Here is a 19,017-nt window from a genome sequence, read left to right as displayed (position 1 = left end):
TAAATACCCCACATGTTCAAACACTAGTTGTGAAGTCTTGTTTGGTAGTACCTGCATTTCTGAGTAGTTTCTAGTGTATCTGATTATTGTGTATGACCTTGATTATGTCTGTTTCCTGACTGTGAGTATTCTCTTGAGCCCTTTGGATTTGTTTGATTGATAATTTGGATTTTCTGTGTATGACCTTGGACTGTTTGTGAACTTTGACTTTGTGTTTGCCCTTAATAAACCTGCACCTGATTCTAACTACTGTTTGTGAGTACATTGTGACAGAAGACTTTGCCATTACTATGGAATCAGCAGGTTTTGATGAACGCTTGGCTCATCAAGAGCAAAGAATGGAGGAAATTGCACGGCTCCTGCAAGAGGTACTGCTCCTCCACTCCCAGAACACAATGAACCTGAACAACCGACCATCGCACCGGGTCTAGTGAGTACCGTACCTACCCCAGTGGGGAGTTCTCCAGTCCATATTGCCCTTCCTGAAAGGTATGATGGGTCAATGGATTTGTGCAAGTGTTTTTTTAATGCAGTGTAGCATTTATATTGAACATCATCCTGAACAATTTCGTGGTGAAGCAGACAGGATTCACTTTGTCATGTCATTGCTCACCGGGAAAGCTAAGGAGTGGGCTACTGCATTATGGACACAATGTAGCGATGTGCTAAAATCGAAAGCTTTGTTTTATTCCGTATTTAAGGAAGTATTTGATCATCTTCAAGCGGGACATGATATCGGAACTAGGCTCTGTGAACTCAAGCAGGAAAGAGGAAAGGCATCAGAGTATGCATTGGAGTTCAGAACAATCGCTGCAGGGAGTGGTTGGAACGAGCCAGCATTATTGACCATGTTTAAGAAGGGTCTTAAACCTGAACTGCAGGCGGAAATGGCCATTAGAGGTGTGTCCATGAACCTGGATAATTATATTCGCCACACCATTACTTTGGACAATCTGTTATACGACAGTAGGCGGGTCAGAAGGGTGACTGAATCCGTCGAGTCAACAGAGAGCTTGGACCAGGAATCGGAACTCATGGAATTGGGAAGCGCTCACATCTCTGAGGAGGAAAGACAGAAAAGGTTCAGAGAACGACGGTGTCTATATTGTGGAAGAACTGGTCATTTGCATACCTCCTGTCCAAATCGCCCAGGTGCAGCTAAGGTGTTGGAGGTAGGTTTCATGCTTCAACCAGATATTAATGTGAAGTGTATGAACATAAAAGTTCAGTTACTTTGGGGTTCAGAGTCTGCCTTTGTTTCAGCGCTCATCGACTCGGGAGCCGCAGGGAACTAAATAAACCGAGCCATTGCTGAAAAGCTGCAGATCCCTCTTACCAGCACCGCCTCTCCGATGATACTAAAGGCCGTGGATGGGAGAGTCCTAGGGTTCCAGATTGTTATAAGCACCTGGGGGAGGTTTTTTCTAAAAAGGGTGCTAGTGAGGTACCTCCACATAGACCTTGGGATTGTGCTATAGAACTGTTGCCGGGCAGCACACCTCCTAGAAATAGGATCTATCCACTATCCCGGACAGAAACTGAGGCATTAGAAAACTATGTGGAGGAGGCTCTAAAACTCTAAAACTACATTCGCCCATCCACCTCTCCCGCCGCAGCCAGCTTCTTTTTTGTGGAAAAGAAAGATGGTGGGCTACGTCCTTGCATTGACTATAGAGGATTAAATGAAATTTCTGTTAAGTACAAGTATCCCCTGCCTTTAGTCCCTGCAGCATTGGAACAACTTCGTGGAGCAAAGGTTTTCACCAAGTTGGACTTGAGGCGCGCCTACAATCTCATTCGAATTTGTGAGGGCGATGAATGGAAAACTGCATTTATAACCACCAGGGGGCACTATGAGTATACAGTAATGGCGTATGGGCTTGCTATAGCGCCCTCTGTGTTCCAGGCATTCATTAATGAGGTACTGCGGGACATAATTGACCGGTGGGTCATCGTGTACATAGATGACATTTTGGTTTACTCTAGAACTATGTATGAACACATGGATCATGTTAAGAGGGTTTTAGCTCGCCTGTTAGAAAACAAATTATTCGTCAAGGCGGAAAAATGTGAATTTCATTTTTCCTCTGTCTCATTTTTAGGTTATGTTGTTGACCGAGAAGGAGTACGCATGGATGAGGGAAAGGTGAATGCAGTAGTGCAATGGCCCCGACTGAATACCATAAAGGAGCTGCAAAGATTTTTGGGGTTTGCCAATTTTTATAGGCGATTTATTCGTGGTTTTAGCATGGAAGCAAACCCACTCACTTCCTTGTTAAAGGGGAAGAAGAAAAAATTTGAATGGACTGAGAAAGCCGAACAGGCTTTCCATTCTATGAAGAATCGGTTTGTGGTCGCTCCCATTTTAAAGCATCCTAACCCAGAATATCCTTTCGTAGTGGAAGTGGATGCTTCTGATTCTGGAGTTGGAGCCATATTGTCTCAGCGATCTGGTTCTCCTTCTAAACTTTATCCATGTGCCTTCTTCTCGAGAAAATTGAGTAGGGCTGAACAAAATTATGATGTGGGAAATCGAGAGCTTCTGGCTATGAAACTTGCTTTTGAAGAATGGCGTCATTGGTTAGAGGGGGCAAAGCATCCATTCCTGGTTTTAACCGATCATAAGAATCTTGAGTATCTGAAGACAGCTAGGAGACTAAATACCAGACAAGCTAGATGGGCTCTTTTCTTTACAAGATTTGATTTTACTGTTCAAGATTTGATTTTACTTTCTTATCGCCCAGGTTCAAAGAACGGGAAAGCGGATGCTTTGTCTCGACTGTGGGAGGTTGAACGAAAGGAGGTTCAGCCATCTCCTATAATTAAACCAGAGTGTATTATTGTGTATAATTTGGATTTCCTGTGTATGGCCTTGGACTGTTTGTGGACGTTGACTTTGTGTTTGCCCTTAATAAACCTGCACCTGATTCTAACTACTGTTTGTGAGTACATTGTGACATAATGCTGATGAAGAGCAGATTTTGGATCAGGAGTTAACTGGGCAGACTGGGAATGCGACGCTCACTGGGTCCATGTACTTTTGGTCATTCGTTTTTCACTTCAAATACCAAAGTTGAAAAACAAGAAAACGGGGGGTTATTCATTTTTCATTTTAAGATCAAAAATCAAATAAACAAGCAGAATTTGAATTTTTAGAAATCAACATTTTCTACCAGTTCAACTGGAAATAAACACACAAGCGTGTACATATATATATATATATATATATATATATATATATATATATATATATATAGTGTAAATTAAGCACAAGTGCTGAACCAGTAATAATAACGTAAAGACGCGTCTCTTGTTGTTCTGACGTTTGTGTTTGTATATTTGACGTGTATATTTTTGTTTTATCTGCAAAACACAAACAATATGGGGAATTGATTTCCATACTAGACATTGTACACCGCCGTGGTCGTGTTAGTTTATTCTGGATGATCGCCTGACGTCCTGGACGTCATTTATTTATTTATCTTGTATTATAGAATTTCTTGTTTTCGACCAATAAACATCCAAACATTAATGAAATAGCACAAACTGATTCTGCAGTAAATGAGAAGCAACAACAATCACATATATTTCAAAAAGTTATTTAGTTCATTTTTAGTTAAAGCTGTTTCTTAAAAGTGCATTAAGCAGAACGCTGATTAAAAAGCATTAAATGTTGTAATAGTGACACAGTGACGTGTACGATTAGTTCTGGTGAGACGTTATAAACAACATTCAGTTCTTTTATTTAGGATAATTGATTCCTGTGTGAATTACAAGGGCAGGAAAAAGTACAGCAGACACAAAAGTCAGAACAGGGGACGCGGCGTCACGTTATTATTACTGTTTACTCCGTCTTCTCAACACTTGTGCTGGATTTAAACTGTTTATATCTATATATGAAGCAAATTTACACAACAGCGCATGCACGTTTATTTCCAGTTCATCCGATCAAAAATTTTAATTTTGTGTTTCAGTTTCTGTTTGTTTGTTATTTGATGTTTGTTTGTTTTTTTGTTTTTCAACTTTGGGATTTGAAGTGAAAAACGAATGACCAAAAGTACACGGACCTCACAGTCTCTTCAGTTGGCTTTCTCTTTACCAACTCATGACCTTAAATAACTCGGTTATAAAATAAGGGTTAGTTTAACAGATACAAAATAAGTGAGAAAAATTATATGATAAATGAGAAGAGGGTGTAAAGTGTTTATTCTTAATCATCTCAAGGTTTCTTTATTATAATATGAAGGAAGATTTTTAGCTGCTGTAACTCGAGGATTTAGGACCTGGATTTTTGTGAAAATGTTTTAAAAATGTTATTTGTGCTGCCAACTGTCACGCTTGGAGCCTCAGGGTGATCCTGTGCTCCAGTGTGCCACGCCCTTCTCTCCCCAGTCTCCAGCCAGCCTCCCTCTCCTGATTGGTTAGCTGGGGCTAATTAGCCCCAGCTGCTACTATTTAGGAGAGGCTCAGGGAAAGGCTGGTTGGAGACTATTGCATGGTAACTCTGTTTGCGTCTGGGATCTCGGCTCCTGGTACTCTGTCCGTTCTCGCTCTGTTTGCTCTGTTTGCTCTGTTTGCTCTGTTTGCTCTGTTTGCTCTGTTTGCTCTGTTTGCTCTGTTTGACCTGTTTGACCTGTTTGACCTGTTTCGTCGGTTTCGCCTGTTTCGTCTGTTTAACCTGTTTAGTCTGTTTAGCCTGTTTGTTTGCCCCGTTAGCCTGTTTAGCCCCGTTAGCCTGTTTGTTTGCCCCGTTAGCCTGTTTAGCCCCGTTAGCCTGTTTAGCCTGTCCGTTAGCCTGTTTAGCCCCGTTAGCCTGTTTAGCCTGTCCGTTAGCCTGTTTAGCCCCGTTAGCCTGTTTAGCCTGTCCGTTAGCCTGTTTAGTCTGTTTAGCCGGTTTAGTCTTTGTTTCGCCTGTCCGTTAGTCCTGTTCAGTCCTGTTCTGTCAGTTTACCCTGTCTTGTCTTTATTGTTATTAAATATAGTTTCTGTCACACATCTCCGCGTTTGTGTCCGCCCCTCCTGTCCGTCTAGCCCACAAACCGTTACAGAATAGTCTCCCCCGTTAGGACACAGCGAGATGTTACTGGTTTATACTTTCCCAGACTTTGGCTCTATGAGGTTTCCTCAAGTCTTCCCGCTTAGTAGGCCGGCTCCTTATGATGGAAGCAACCATAGGGTTGAAGGCTTCCTTCTACAGAGCCAGCTCTACCTGCAGAACCTTCTGGACCCCCAGCCAACTGAAATCGACAAGGTTCGATTTATGATGTCTCGGCTGAGGGGTGCTGCTCGTGAGTGGGCTAAGCAGCTTTGGTCTGACAGGGGAGTTGAGCTGAACTCGGTGAAGGATTTCGAGGGCCTCATGAGAACCAAATGTTCATGTAGCAAAGTGCCCACTGCAGCTTATACCTGGCATCCAGTGCCCACTGAGGAGGTTAAATTTTCCCCAGTGCCCACTGCGGATGTGGTCCAGGAGCCAGTGCCTGCTTATAAAGCTCGTGACTGTCCCAAGTCCACGTTAGGAGCCAGTCAATATTATTTAGGTCCTGTTTCCTGTTTCAACCCCAAGGGCTCCGGGGGTCCTTCTGTGTGTTCGCCGGCTCCAGTGTTTTCGCAGCTGAGTCTAGTTTCTCCAGGGTCCAAACAGCTGACTTCTGACGCATATCCAGGGTCCAAGCAGCTGATTTCGGACGCCTCTCCAGTGTTTTCGCAGCTGAGTCCAGTTTCTCCAGGGTCCAAACAGCTGACTTTTGACGCATATCCAGGGTCCAAGCAGCTGATTTCGGACGCCTCTCCAGTGTTTTCGCAGCTGAGTCTAGTTTCTCCAGGGTCCAAACAGCTGACTTTTGACGCATATCCAGGGTCCAAGCAGCTGATTTCGGATGCCTCTCCAGTGTTTTCGCAGCTGAGTCCAGTTTCTCCAGGGTCCAAACAGCTGACTTCTGACGCATATCCAGGGTCCAAGCAGCTGATTTCGGATGCCTCTCCAGTGTTTTCGCAGCTGAGTCCAGTTTCTCCAGGGTCCAAACAGCTGACTTCTGACGCATATCCAGGGTCCAAGCAGCTGATTTCGGACGCCTCTCCAGTGTTTTCGCAGCTGAGTCCAGTTTCTCCAGGGTCCAAACAGCTGACTTCTGACGCATATCCGGGGTCCAAGCAGCTGATTTCGGACGCCTCTCCAGTGTTTTCGCAGCTGAGTCCAGTTTCTCAAGGGTCCACGCAGCTGACTCCGGACGCCTCCTCTCAAGGGTCCACGCAGCTGACTCCGGACGCCTCCTCTCAAGGGTCCACGCAGCTGACTCCGGACGCCTCCTCGCCAGGGTCCTCGCAGTTGACTCCGGACGCCTCTCCAGGGTCCTCACAGCCGTTTCAAGGAGTTTCTCAAGGATTTTCGCAGCTGACTTCGGACGCCTCTCCAGGGTCCTCACAGCTGAGTGATGTTTCTCCAGTGTTTTCGCAGCGGATTTCGGACGCCTCTCCAGGGTCCTCACAGCTGAATGACATTTCTCCAGTGTTTTCCCAAGTGACTTCGGACGCCTCTCCAGGGTCCTCACAGCTGAGTGATGTTTCTCTAGTGTTTTCGCAGCTAACCCCGGACGCCTCTCCAGGGTCCTCACAGCTGAGTGACGTTTCTCTAGTGTTTTCGCAGCTGACTTCGGACGCCTCTCCAGGGTCCTCGCAGCTGAATGACGTTTCTCCAGTGTTTTCGCAGCTGACTTCGGACGCCTCTCCAGGGTCCTCGCAGCTGAATGACGTTTCTCCAGTGTTTTCGCAGCTGACTTCGGACGCCTCTCCAGGGTCCTCGCAGCTGTATGACGTTTCTCCAGTGTTTTCGCAGCTGATTTCGGATGCCTCTCCAGGGTCCTCGCCGCTGAATGACGTTTCTCCAGTGTTTTCTCAAGTGACTTCGGACGCCTCTCAAGGGTCCTCGCAGCTGACTCTGGACGCCTCTTCTCAAGGGTCCACGCAGCTGACTCCGGACGCCTCTTCTCAAGGGTCAACGCAGCTGACTCCCGAAGCCTCTTCGCCAGGCTCATCGCAGCTGACTCCCGAAGCCTCTTCGCCAGGCTCACCGCAGCTGACTCCCGAAGCCTCTTCGCCAGGCTCACCGCAGCTGACTCCCGAAGCCTCTTCGCCAGGCTCACCGCAGCTGACTCCCGAAGCCTCTTCGCCAGGCTCACCGCAGTTGATTTCTGTTCCCGAATTGGCGTCCCTCGGCGACGCTCCTGTTCCCGAGTTGGCGCATCCCGATGGCGCTCCTGTTCCCGAGTTGGCGCATCCCGATGGCGCTCCGGTTCCCGAGTTGGCGCATCCCGATGGCGCTCCGGTTCCCGAGTTGGCGCATCCCGATGGCGCTCCGGTTCCCGAGTTGGCGCATCCCGATGGCGCTCCGGTTCCCGAGTTGGCGCATCCCGATGGCGCTCCTGTTCCCGAGTTGGCGCATCCCGATGGCGCTCCTGTTCCCGAGTTGGCGCATCCCGATGGCGCTTCTGTTCCTGAGTTGGTGTCCTCCGACGGCACTTCTGTTCCTGAGTTGGTGTCCTCCGACGGCACTTCTGTTCCTGAGTTGGTGTCCTCCGACGGCGACGGCACTTCTGTTCCTGAGTTGGTGTCCTCCGACGGCACTTCTGTTCCTGAGTTGGTGTCCTCCGACGGCACTCCTGTTCCTGAGTTGGCGCCCCCTGATGGCGCTCCTGTTCCAGAGTTGGTGTCCTTTGATGGTGCTTCTGTTCCCAAATTGGCGCCCTCCGATGGCGCTCTTGTTCCCGAGTCGGTGCCCCCTGATGGCACTCCTGTCTCCAAAGGCGCTCCTGTCAAGTCAGCACCCCCAGAGGGTGATCCTGGTTCTTTATCAGCACCCACCGACGGCGCTTCTGAACTTTTGTCATGCCTGCCTCAGAATTTTTTGAATGACTTCGAATTTGCCCCTCAAGGTCCAGGACCTCCTTTTTGTTTTGTATTTGGGCACGCCAGGAGTCGTGCCTTCGGGGAGGGGCCTACTGTCACGCTTGGAGCCTCAGGGTGATCCTGTGCTCCAGTGTGCCACGCCCTTCTCTCCCCAGTCTCCAGCCAGCCTCCCTCTCCTGATTGGTTAGCTGGGGCTAATTAGCCCCAGCTGCTACTATTTAGGAGAGGCTCAGGGAAAGGCTGGTTGGAGACTATTGCATGGTAACTCTGTTTGCGTCTGGGATCTCGGCTCCTGGTACTCTGTCCGTTCTCGCTCTGTTTGCTCTGTTTGCTCTGTTTGCTCTGTTTGCTCTGTTTGCTCTGTTTGACCTGTTTGACCTGTTTCGTCGGTTTCGCCTGTTTCGTCTGTTTAACCTGTTTAGTCTGTTTAGCCTGTTTGTTTGCCCCGTTAGCCTGTTTAGCCCCGTTAGCCTGTTTGTTTGCCCCGTTAGCCTGTTTAGCCCCGTTAGCCTGTTTAGCCTGTCCGTTAGCCTGTTTAGCCCCGTTAGCCTGTTTAGCCTGTCCGTTAGCCTGTTTAGCCCCGTTAGCCTGTTTAGCCTGTCCGTTAGCCTGTTTAGTCTGTTTAGCCGGTTTAGTCTTTGTTTCGCCTGTCCATTAGTCCTGTTCTGTCAGTTTACCCTGTCTTGTCTTTATTGTTATTAAATATAGTTTCTGTCACACATCTCCGCGTTTGTGTCCGCCCCTCCTGTCCGTCTAGCCCACAAACCGTTACACCAACAAAATCTGCTCAATCCTTAAAATCTAATCCTGCTCAGCATAAAATCTGGGGTTTCATACAGTTAAATAAATAATAATAGTATAAAAACATGAAAAGTTCAGTTATAACATCAGGGTTAGTTTAATACTGTACATAAAAGAAGTTAAAAATAAAACGCTGATTTAGAATCTGTAATAAACATCACTAAGTTTAGGTACGGTGTTGATTCCTGATTCACTGCTTTTCTGTTCTGAATGAAAATCAATCCAAGGTTCAAATCCATCAGCAATCATTTCTTCTGATTAAAATTCAGTGGTGAGACAGTGGAAGGTGAACGTGGATCTAATATCACTGTTATTAAAGCTGCTAAGAATCATTTCACTCCTAGATGGTTTCAGTAACGAGCAGATTTACAACTTTTAAGATAAGATAGCCTTTTATTATCCCACAGGGGGGAAATGTGTAAATAGCTGAAGTTCCCTGACTGGGAATCGAACCCGGGCCACGGCGGTGAGAGCGCCGAATCCTAGCCACTAGACCACCAGGGAACTTTAAATTCTCACCAGATCTACCTACAACTGTCCAGCTATAGAGAATTAATCCACACCTGAGAACCAATCAGAAACCAGGATTTTCATTATTATGATTCATAGTTGTCATGCTACATGAATGAATTCGGTAAAAGTGGCGTACGTACAAATAAACCACAAGTTACACAACACAAGTTTAAGGGTTTTGCTCAGGAGTCCAACAGTAGCCGCTCACTAATGATGGAACTTTAACCCTCAAACTTCTAATTAAAAGTTCAGTATATAAACTACATACCACCGTCACCACTGTCCTGAAGGCCCTCTCTCACAATAAAATTAAGATCAGTTAAAATGTACCTGAAAATAAGATGATCAGTTTTGTAGCTTTATCACGTCTCTGTGTCCTACAGAAGGATTCTGTTCAGCTTCTGATGTCTGCCGTTTCCTTTCAACATGAGCGTTCAGTATAAACACCAGACTTATTTAAAATCCAAAGTGAATGTAAATGTTTCACATCGTCAATCAGATTTCACTCCTTAAATGCCCTGAGCTAATCAAGAAGCACCTGTGGATCATTAATCAGAGCCCAATCACAAAAAGGGGCGTTGGCTTGACTGAAAACAGAATGAATGAAGTGTTTCTGGGTGGCACCTGATGTGCGCATGGGGCAGCCATGAACAATTTCAGTGGGCACTGGCACCTGGACTACATCGGCAATGGGCACTGGGGAGTCAGAAGTAAACCCAGTGGGCACTGGATGCCAGGCATCTGCTGCAGTAGGCACTGTGCTACATGGGACCAATCCAACGGTCATAGACAGTTGGGAACAGTGGGCACTGGGCGACGAGCTACATCCCCAGTGGGCACTGGAGGCAGAACATCTAATGTGGGCATAAGAAGACTCAGAGCTTTCTTAGTGGGCACTGGCACCTGGACCACATCAGTGAGCACTGGGGAAACACGAACATCCCCAGTAGGCACTGGATGCCGGGCATATGCTGCAGTAGCCGCAAAACCTCCCAACACCAAACCCATAGAGATTTCTTCCTGAAAATTTGGTTCTCTTTAACCGACTTCAGCTCAGCTTCAGACCAAAGCCGCCTAGCTTATTCACGAGCAGCACTCTTTAGTATGGATGCACCGCTCCAACTTTTTCAGTTCCGATACCGATCCGATACCATTGTTGAATTAATAAACCGTATACTTTATCATGTGGGAAAGACTTAAGGCATCAGGATCGACTTAAACATTCCTAAGTTTGCAAAACAAAATATAATGAACACAGATGTAAATGTACTGAACTGCTATTTATCTGTCAATAAAATAATAAACAGGCATCTTAATATTTCAGTGTTATTTTCACTCAACGAGTGAGCAACCGACGCCGCTTTGGTGATCAAGGCTATCCCAGAATTCATTGCGGGTCGGGTGCGCTTTTCTTACAGAAAAATAAACATGGCTGACGGGGCAGAGAAACGAATGGAGTTATTATCAAACGTAAATAAAATATTACTGATTTTTAACTTGTATAAACTTGTACCGAGTGTTTTTATTTGCAAGTTTGAGCTTGTCAGGAAATGTAACGATTATCGGATGTTATATTGACGTTAACGTGCTGTGCTACCTCAGTTCATTGGTTTTAATGGCAAGATGCTAAATGCTAAACCCGATGGAATAGCTGTGTTTGAATAACCTGATTTATAAGTTGATGACTTATTAGAATCCTCTCTACTGAGGCAGCCGCTTATGTAGACAGTAAGGCAGCGAGGCAGCTCACTAGGTTTTCGAACACACCCAAAATGTAGCTGCTGACAATGAGAAAAACAGTAGTAGCTTAAATAACTTTTTTAAATAAACTTATCCGTAAATATTTAGTGCAAACAGTAATTCAAAATAAAATATAGCAGCTAAACCTGAGTAATAAACATGTTGCCATCGAACTTGTTGGCATAGTAAGCGTGAAATACCTCCATGCAGCTGACTCTTTGGCTCGCTCCATCTTGCTGTTCCTGTTTGTGTTCTACACCATACGTCAGCAGCGTGTCCTGTATGGGCTTAGCACGCATCGCAAACGAACTAAAGTGAACGTATATCGGCCCCATGGATTGGCTTAATTATCCGATATCCGATCCATCTCATTTTGGTAATATCGGGACCGATATCCGATCTTAATATCGAATCGGTGCATCCCTACTCTTTAGCCAAGACATCATAAACATTACCTGTTGTGTTTCAGTGGGCTGAGAGTCCAGAAGGTTCTGTAAGTAGAGCTGGCTCTGAAGAAGGTTGCTTCCATCATATGGAGCTGGCCTAGTCAGCGGGAAGGTTTGAGAAGGCATGACAAGGGTACACAAGACAATACACACTAACACATGACCTATGCTAAGCTAACGCTAACACTAAACTGGAACCGGACTAAACTATACTAGACCCTAAGCTAAGCTAATACATGCTAACACAAGACATGGACAAGACTACACAATACTGAACAAGACTAACACTAAGCATGAACAAGAACCTGGACTAGACAAGATTATGGACTAGACAAGAGCCTGGATTAGCAAACCAAAGCAAAGCAAATTAAAATAGTTTCCGTCTGACTGTTCCACAGGCCTCATTAAACGCCCTGAGGTAAACAAAAGGCACCTGTGGTTCATTAATCACAGCCCAATCACAAAAAGGGGTGTTGGCTTGACTGAAAACAAAACATGGGCACCTGGAGTGAGGCGTGTGGCACATAAACAAAAGCCAGGAGCAGTTAGGCTTGATTCGTGGCAGTATAATCAGATAAAATAACAGATAAAAGATAAATGTTAAAAATCAGTTCTAAATTTGAGGTTCATCACTACTTTCCGCTCCAGAGCAGTGCAGCTCCTGTACCAGGCGGTGATGCAGCCTGTCAGTACACTGTCCACAGTGCATGTGTAGAATGTCCTGAGGATGCGGGTGCTCATGCCAAACCTCTTGAGCCGTCCGAGGTAAAAGAGGCGCTGTTGAGCCTTCTTTACCACCTGTGTGGTGTGTTCTGTCCATGTAAGATTCTCTGTGATATGGACCCTGAGGAACTTAAAGCGGCTGACCCTCTCTCTATACTGCTGACCCTCTAGCTGGCTTGACTGAAAACAAAACATGTGCACCTGGAGTGAGGGGTGTGGCACATAAATTTGTGACAGTACCCCCCCCCCCCCCCCTTCCCCCAAAGGCACGACTCCTGGTATGCCCCAACAAACAATAAAAAAAAAAAACTCAGGTATTGTTCTGATCAGCTTTCTTCCATACTTACTCATCTCTTCAATCAGTCCCTGATCATGTCTGCTGTTCCTGCATGCATCAAGACCTCTGTCATCATTCCAGTTCCAAAAAAGCAGAAGATCTCCTGCCTGAATGATTACAGACCAGATGCCCTCACATCTGTAGTGATGAAGTGTTTCTGGGTGGCACCTGATGTGCGCGTGGGACGGCCATGAACATTTTCAGTGGGCACTGGCACCTGGACCACATCAGCAATGGGCACTGGGGAGTCAGGAGTAAACCCAGTGGGCACTGGATGCCAGGCATCTGCTGCAGTAGGCACTGTGCTACATGGGACCAATCCATTGGTCATAGACAGTTGGGAAGATTGAACAGTGGGCACTGGGCGACGAGCTACATCATCAGTGGGCACTGGAGGCCGAACATCTAATGTGGGCCTAGGAAGACTCAGAGCTTTCTTAGTGGGCACTGGCTCCTGGACCACATAAGTGAGCACTGGGGAAACACGAACCAGTAGGCATCCCCAGTAGGCACTGGATGCCGGGCATATGCTGCAGTAGCCGCAAAACCTCCCTACACCAAACCCATAGAGGATTCTTCCTGAAAATTTGGTTCTCTTTAACCGACTTCAGCTCAGCTCTCCGTCAGACCAAAGCCACCTAGCTCATTCACGAGCAGCACTCTTTAGCCGAGACATCATAAACATTACCTGTTGTGTTTCAGTGGGCTGAGAGTCCAGAAGGTTCTGTAAGTAGAGCTGGCTCTGAAGAAGGTTGCTTCCATCATATGGAGCTGGCCTAGTCAGCAGGAAGGTTTGAGAAGGCATGACAAGGGTTCACAAGACAATACACACTAACACATGACCTATGCTAAGCTAATGCTAACTGTTACGTGCAAGCCCGTTTTGTTGTTCCAGTGATTGGAGAGCCGTTTGAAAGAGTACTGATAGATTGTGTAGGCCCATTGCCTAAAGCTAAGTCAGGTAATCAGTACTTGTTGACAATTATGTGTGCAGCCACCCGTTTCCCAGAGGCTATTCCTCTCTGCAAGATTACAGCACCTGTAGTAATTAAAGCCTTGATTAGGTATTTTACTAATTTTGGGTTACCCAAGATTGTACAGACAGATCAGGGTACCAATTTTTTTTCCAAGCTATTTTCTCCAGTTATGACCTCCTTGCATATCACCCACCAGGTATCCAGTCCATATCACCCAGAGTCACAAGGTGCTTTGGAGAGGTTTCACCAGTCTCTAAAATGTATGCTCCGCAAGTATTGTCTAGATACAGGGAAAGACTGGGATGAAGGAGTACCTCTTGTTTTGTTTGCAGTGCGTGAAACCGTACAGGAATCATTGGGATTTAGCCCTGCTCAGCCAGTGTTCGCTCACTCCGTGTGTGGTCCTTTAAAGGTTCTTAAGGAGACCTTTTTAAAGGAAAACAGCAAACCACAAAACATCCTGGACTATGTCAGCACTTTTCGTGAACACCTGCATAAAGCTTGCACTCTAGCTCGTGAAACACTTTCTCAGGAACATATGAAACGTTCCTATGATAAACGTGCAGTTGCTAGGCAGTTTCAGCCAGGTGATAAAATAAAGGTTTTACTTCCTATCCCTGGGTCCTCTCTTTCTGCAAAATTCTCTGGTCCTTATGTTGTCCAAAACAAACTTAGTGACACTGATTGTCATTTATACACCTGATCGTAAACGTCAGAAACGCGTTTGCCATATCAATATGCTGAAGGCTTATCATACACGTGAAGCTTCTCATCCTAAAGGGAAGCCTGCTGGGAGAGTCCTGTCTGTAGGTTTAGTTGTTGTCAGTCCTGATGCTGATGATGCTGATGGATTAGTTTTAAGAGTTTCTCCAGAAGCATCATGTAGGCTTTCAAATTCTAAAATGTTGCAGAACCTGTCTCTACTTTTAGGTCACCTACCAGATCAGCAGAGAGCAGATCTTGAGAGACTGGTTCAAGAATACCCTTTTATTTTCAATGATGTTCCTTCTCAGGTGGCTGTTTTAAAACATGACATTCAGGTAACTTCCACTAAACCACTTAAGCAACATCCATATCGCCTTAATGCTGTGAAACGAGCAGCTATGAAAAAGGAGGTTGATTATTTGTTAGAACATGGTTTTGCTAAGCCTAGCTGTAGTCCATGGAGTTCTCCATGTCTACTTGTTCCAAAGTCAGATGGATCCTACCGTCTTTGTACAGACTATAGACGTGTTAATTCATTCACAGTTTCTGATTCTTATCCTTTGCCTAGGATAGATGATAGATGATTGTGTTGATAATGTGGGCTCAGCTAAGTTCGTCAGTAAGCTCAATTTGCTTAAAGGATACTAGCAAGATCCTTTGACGGCCCGTGCATCAGACATCTCTGCATTTGTCACTCCTGATGGTTTTATGCAATATACCGTCATGCCCTTCGGGCTTAAAAATGCCCCTGCCACTTTTCAAAGGCTTGTGAATTTAGTATTGTCAGAGGTGCAAAATTGTTCTGCCTATTTAGATGACCTTGTAATTTATACAATAGATTGGCCCACTCATATAAAGACGCTCTGTGTTGTGTTTGAGCACTTAATTTGGCGAAATGTGAATTTGCCCAAGCTACGGTAACCTATCTTGGTAAGGTAGTAGGTCAAGGATAAATACGGCCTGTTGATGCCCAAGTAACTGCAATCCTTAATTATCCTACTCCTACAACCCGGCGTGAATTGCACAGGTGTTTGGGTATGGTTGGTTATTATCGTAGCTTTTGTAAAAACTTCTCTACTGTGGTCACCCCGCTCACCTCATTACTCAGTCCTTCAAAAACTTTTCATTGGGATTCTGGTTGTCAACATGCTTTTGAAAATGCAAAAGCTCTTCTTTGTTCTACTCCTGTGTTAACTGCTCCTGATTTTTCCAAGCCATTTAAACTAGAGGTGGAACTAAACTGGAACCGGAAAAAACTACACTAGACCCTAAGCTAAGCTAACACATGCTAACACAAGACATGGGCAAGACTACACAATACTAAACAAGACTAACGCTAAGCATGAACAAGAGCCTGGACTAGACAGGGGCATGGACTACACAAAGTATTATGGACTAGACAAGAGCCTGGACAAGAAGAGAGCCTGGATTAGCAAACCAAAGCAAAGCAAATTAAAATAGTTTCCGCCTGACTGTTCCACAGGCCTCATTAAACGCCCTGAGGTAAACAAAAGGCACCTGTGGTTCATTAATCACAGCCCAATCACAAAAAGGGGCGTTGGCTTGACTGAAAACAAAACATGTGCACCTGGAGTGAGGGGCGTGGCACATAAACAAAATCTAGGAGCAGAGAGAAACAAATTTCAGGAGCAGAGAGAATTGATTCATGACATTAGAGGTTTTATACTGATCAGAACATTCATTAGAGGTTTTGGAGCTGGATTTCTGTAAAGCTGAGTTGATAAAAGGTTCATTATAAAGGAGCTGTACTAACAAAATCCAATTTATTCTAAATATCAGTTTCTTCTGAAGGTGAAATCTGATCCTGGTCTGTGTGAATCATTTACATCTGTCGTCTGGAGAAACACTGACAGCAACAGCTTCTGAAATCAAGAAGCAAAAGTGCAGCCAGTTTATTTACCATCATAAATACCCCAAACTGTAACCAGTTCATTTCTTACTATCATAAATACCCCAAACTGTAACCAGTTCATTTCTTACTATCATAAATACCCCAAACTGTAACCAGTTCATTTCTTACCATCATAAATACCCCAAACTGTAACCAGTTCATTTCTTACTATCATAAATACCCCAAACTGTAACCAGTTCATTTCTTCCCATCATAAATACCCCAAACTGTAACCAGTTCATTTCTTCCCATCATAAATACCCCAAACTGTAACCAGTTCATTTCTTACTATCATAAATACCCCAAACTGTAACCAGTTCATTTCTTCCCATCATAAATACCCCAAACTGTAACCAGTTCATTTCTTACTATCATAAATACCCCAAACTGTAACCAGTTCATTTCTTCCCATCATAAATACCCCAAACTGTAACCAGTTCATTTCTTACCATCATAAATACCCCAAACTGTAACCAGTTCATTTCTTACCATCATAAATACTCCAAACTGTAACCAGTTCATTTCTTACCATCATAAATACCCCAAACTGTAACCAGTTCATTTCTTACCATCATAAATACCCCAAACTGTAACCAGTTCATTTCTTACCATCATAAATACTCCAAACTGTAACCAGTTCATTTCTTACCATCATAAATACCCCAAACTGTAACCAGTTAATTTTTTACCATCATAAATACCCCAAACTGTAACCATTGTGTAACTTGTGTAATCCATTTCTTACCAACATAAATACCCCAAACTGTAACCAGTTCATTTCTTATTACGCTTCTCCAGATTTACAGATTATTTATTCCCTACGTGGGTGAAACAGTAGACTTAAGTAAACTAATCTTTAATATACTACAGAGCACTATAGTGTTTTGTTGTTACACTAATGATTAATTCACTTAAAGAGCGATAAAATTGAACAACTATTTTGTACATACAAATCTTGACTTTAATGATTCTTAAAAGCGCACAGCAATAAATAAATCCGACACGCACTGATCTGTCTGTACATCATTAATCACAGCCCAATCACAAAAAGGGGCGTTGGCTTGACTGAAAACAAAACATGTGCACCTGGAGTGAGGGGTGTGGCACATAAACAAAAGCCAGGAGCAGATAGGCTTGATTCGTGACAACCCCCCCCCCAAACCCTGCCTCCCCAAAGCTGCTGACCCTCTCTCTACACTGCTGACCCTCTATACTGTGGCTCCGTTGATGGTGATTGGCGTGTTCACTATCTCCTGCTTCTTGAAGTCCACAATAAGCATTTAAAGTGCATGTAAATGTTTCACATCAATATGTTTGCAAACCAAAACAGTCTCCGTCTGACTGTTCCACAGGCCTCCATAAATGCAGTGAGCCAAACAAGAAGCACCTGTGGATCATTAATCACAGCCCAATCACAAAAAGGGGCGTTGGCTTGACTGAAAACAAAACGTGCTGTCACACCAAGCCTCTGTGTGCTCTGGTGTGCCATGCCCCCCTCTCCATGAGCACACTCTGTCTCCTGCCACGCCCTTGCTCATGATTGGTTCCCCAGGACTAATTGGCTCCAGCTGCCCTCTATTTAAGAGGTGCACTGGAGCACAAGGTTGGGAACTATTTTGGCTTGGTTGGACTGCTATTCTGAACTGTCTGAATCTGTTGGAATCTGTAAGGTCTGTTAAAGCTCATGTTCCTAGTCTGTGTTACTAGCCATGTTCCTAGCCTGTGTTACTAGCCATGTTCCTAGTCTGTGTTACTAGCCATGTTCCTAGCCTGTGTTACTACAACCCCTGGCAAAAATTATGGAATCACCACTCTTGGAAGATGTTCTGTCAATTCTTTAATTTTGTAGAAAAAAAATAAATCACAGACATGCCACAAAACTATCATTTTTCAAAATGTCAACCTTCTGGCATTAAGAAACAATAAAAAAAAAAAGAAACAAATATAATAGTTGTGGTCAGTCACAATTGCTTTTTTTAGATCAAGTAGAGGAAAAAAATATGGAATCACTCAAATCTGAGGAAAAAATTATGGAATCACTCTGTAATTTGCAGTTTAAAAACAAAACATCTGCAGCAGATTAGATTTGCTAATTATTCTTCAGTTTAAAAAGAGTGCTTACACCTCGGAGAGCTGTTGCACAAAGCAGATTGTCATGAATCATGGTTCCAACACAAGATATGTCAGTTGAAACAAATGAGAGGATTATAAAACTCCTTCAAGAAGATAAATCATTGTGGAATGTCGCAAAAGATGTTGGTTGTTCCCAGTAAGCTGTGTTTAAAATCTGGACCAAGTACAAACAAAATGGGAAGGTTGTAAAAGGGAAGCATACTGGTAGACCAAGTAAGACATCAAAGCATCAAGATAGAAAACTTAAAGCAATATGTCTTGAAAACAGAAAATGCACAACAAAACAAATGAGAAACAAGTGGCCGGAAAGTGGAGTCAATGTCTGTGACTGAACTGTAAGAAATCACCTAAAAGAAATGGGATTTACATACAGAAAAGCCAAACAAAAGCCATCATTAACACCTAAAAAGAAAAGAACAAGGTTAAAGTAGGCTAAAGAAAAGCAATCGTGGACTGTGGGTGACTGGATAAAAGTGATCTTCAGTGATGAATCGCGAATCATTGGGCAAGGTGATGATGCTGGAACTTTTGTTTGGTGTCTGTCCAATGAAATTTATGAAGATAACTGCCTAAAGAAAACATGTTAATTTCCACAGTTGTTGATGATATGGGCCTGCATGTCGGGTAAAGGCACAGGGGAGATGGTCTTCAATAAATGCCAAAGTCCACATTGAAATTTTGGACGCTTTTCTTATTCCATCAGTTGAAAGGATGTTTGGTGATGATGACTTCATTTTTCAAGATGATAATGCATCTTGCCATAGGGCAAAGGACGTGAAAACTTTCATTCAAGAAAACATATAATGTCAATGGCATGGCCTGCAA

General features: G+C 44.4%; 1 non-coding gene across 1 annotated transcript; it reads right to left on the bottom strand.

Moving 5' to 3' along the window:
* Positions 1 to 9,138: 9,138 nt before the first annotated feature.
* Positions 9,139 to 9,210, bottom strand: trnae-cuc (transfer RNA glutamic acid (anticodon CUC)). The gene has a single exon. It is a non-coding gene; the product is annotated as a tRNA-Glu (tRNA).
* Between the last annotated feature and the right edge of the window lie 9,807 nt (positions 9,211 to 19,017).

Source organism: Trichomycterus rosablanca, chromosome 3 (genome assembly GCF_030014385.1).
Source record: "Trichomycterus rosablanca isolate fTriRos1 chromosome 3, fTriRos1.hap1, whole genome shotgun sequence".
In the NCBI taxonomy this organism is placed as follows: Eukaryota; Metazoa; Chordata; class Actinopteri; order Siluriformes; family Trichomycteridae; genus Trichomycterus; species Trichomycterus rosablanca.
This window is presented reverse-complemented; position numbering and strand designations above follow the sequence as displayed.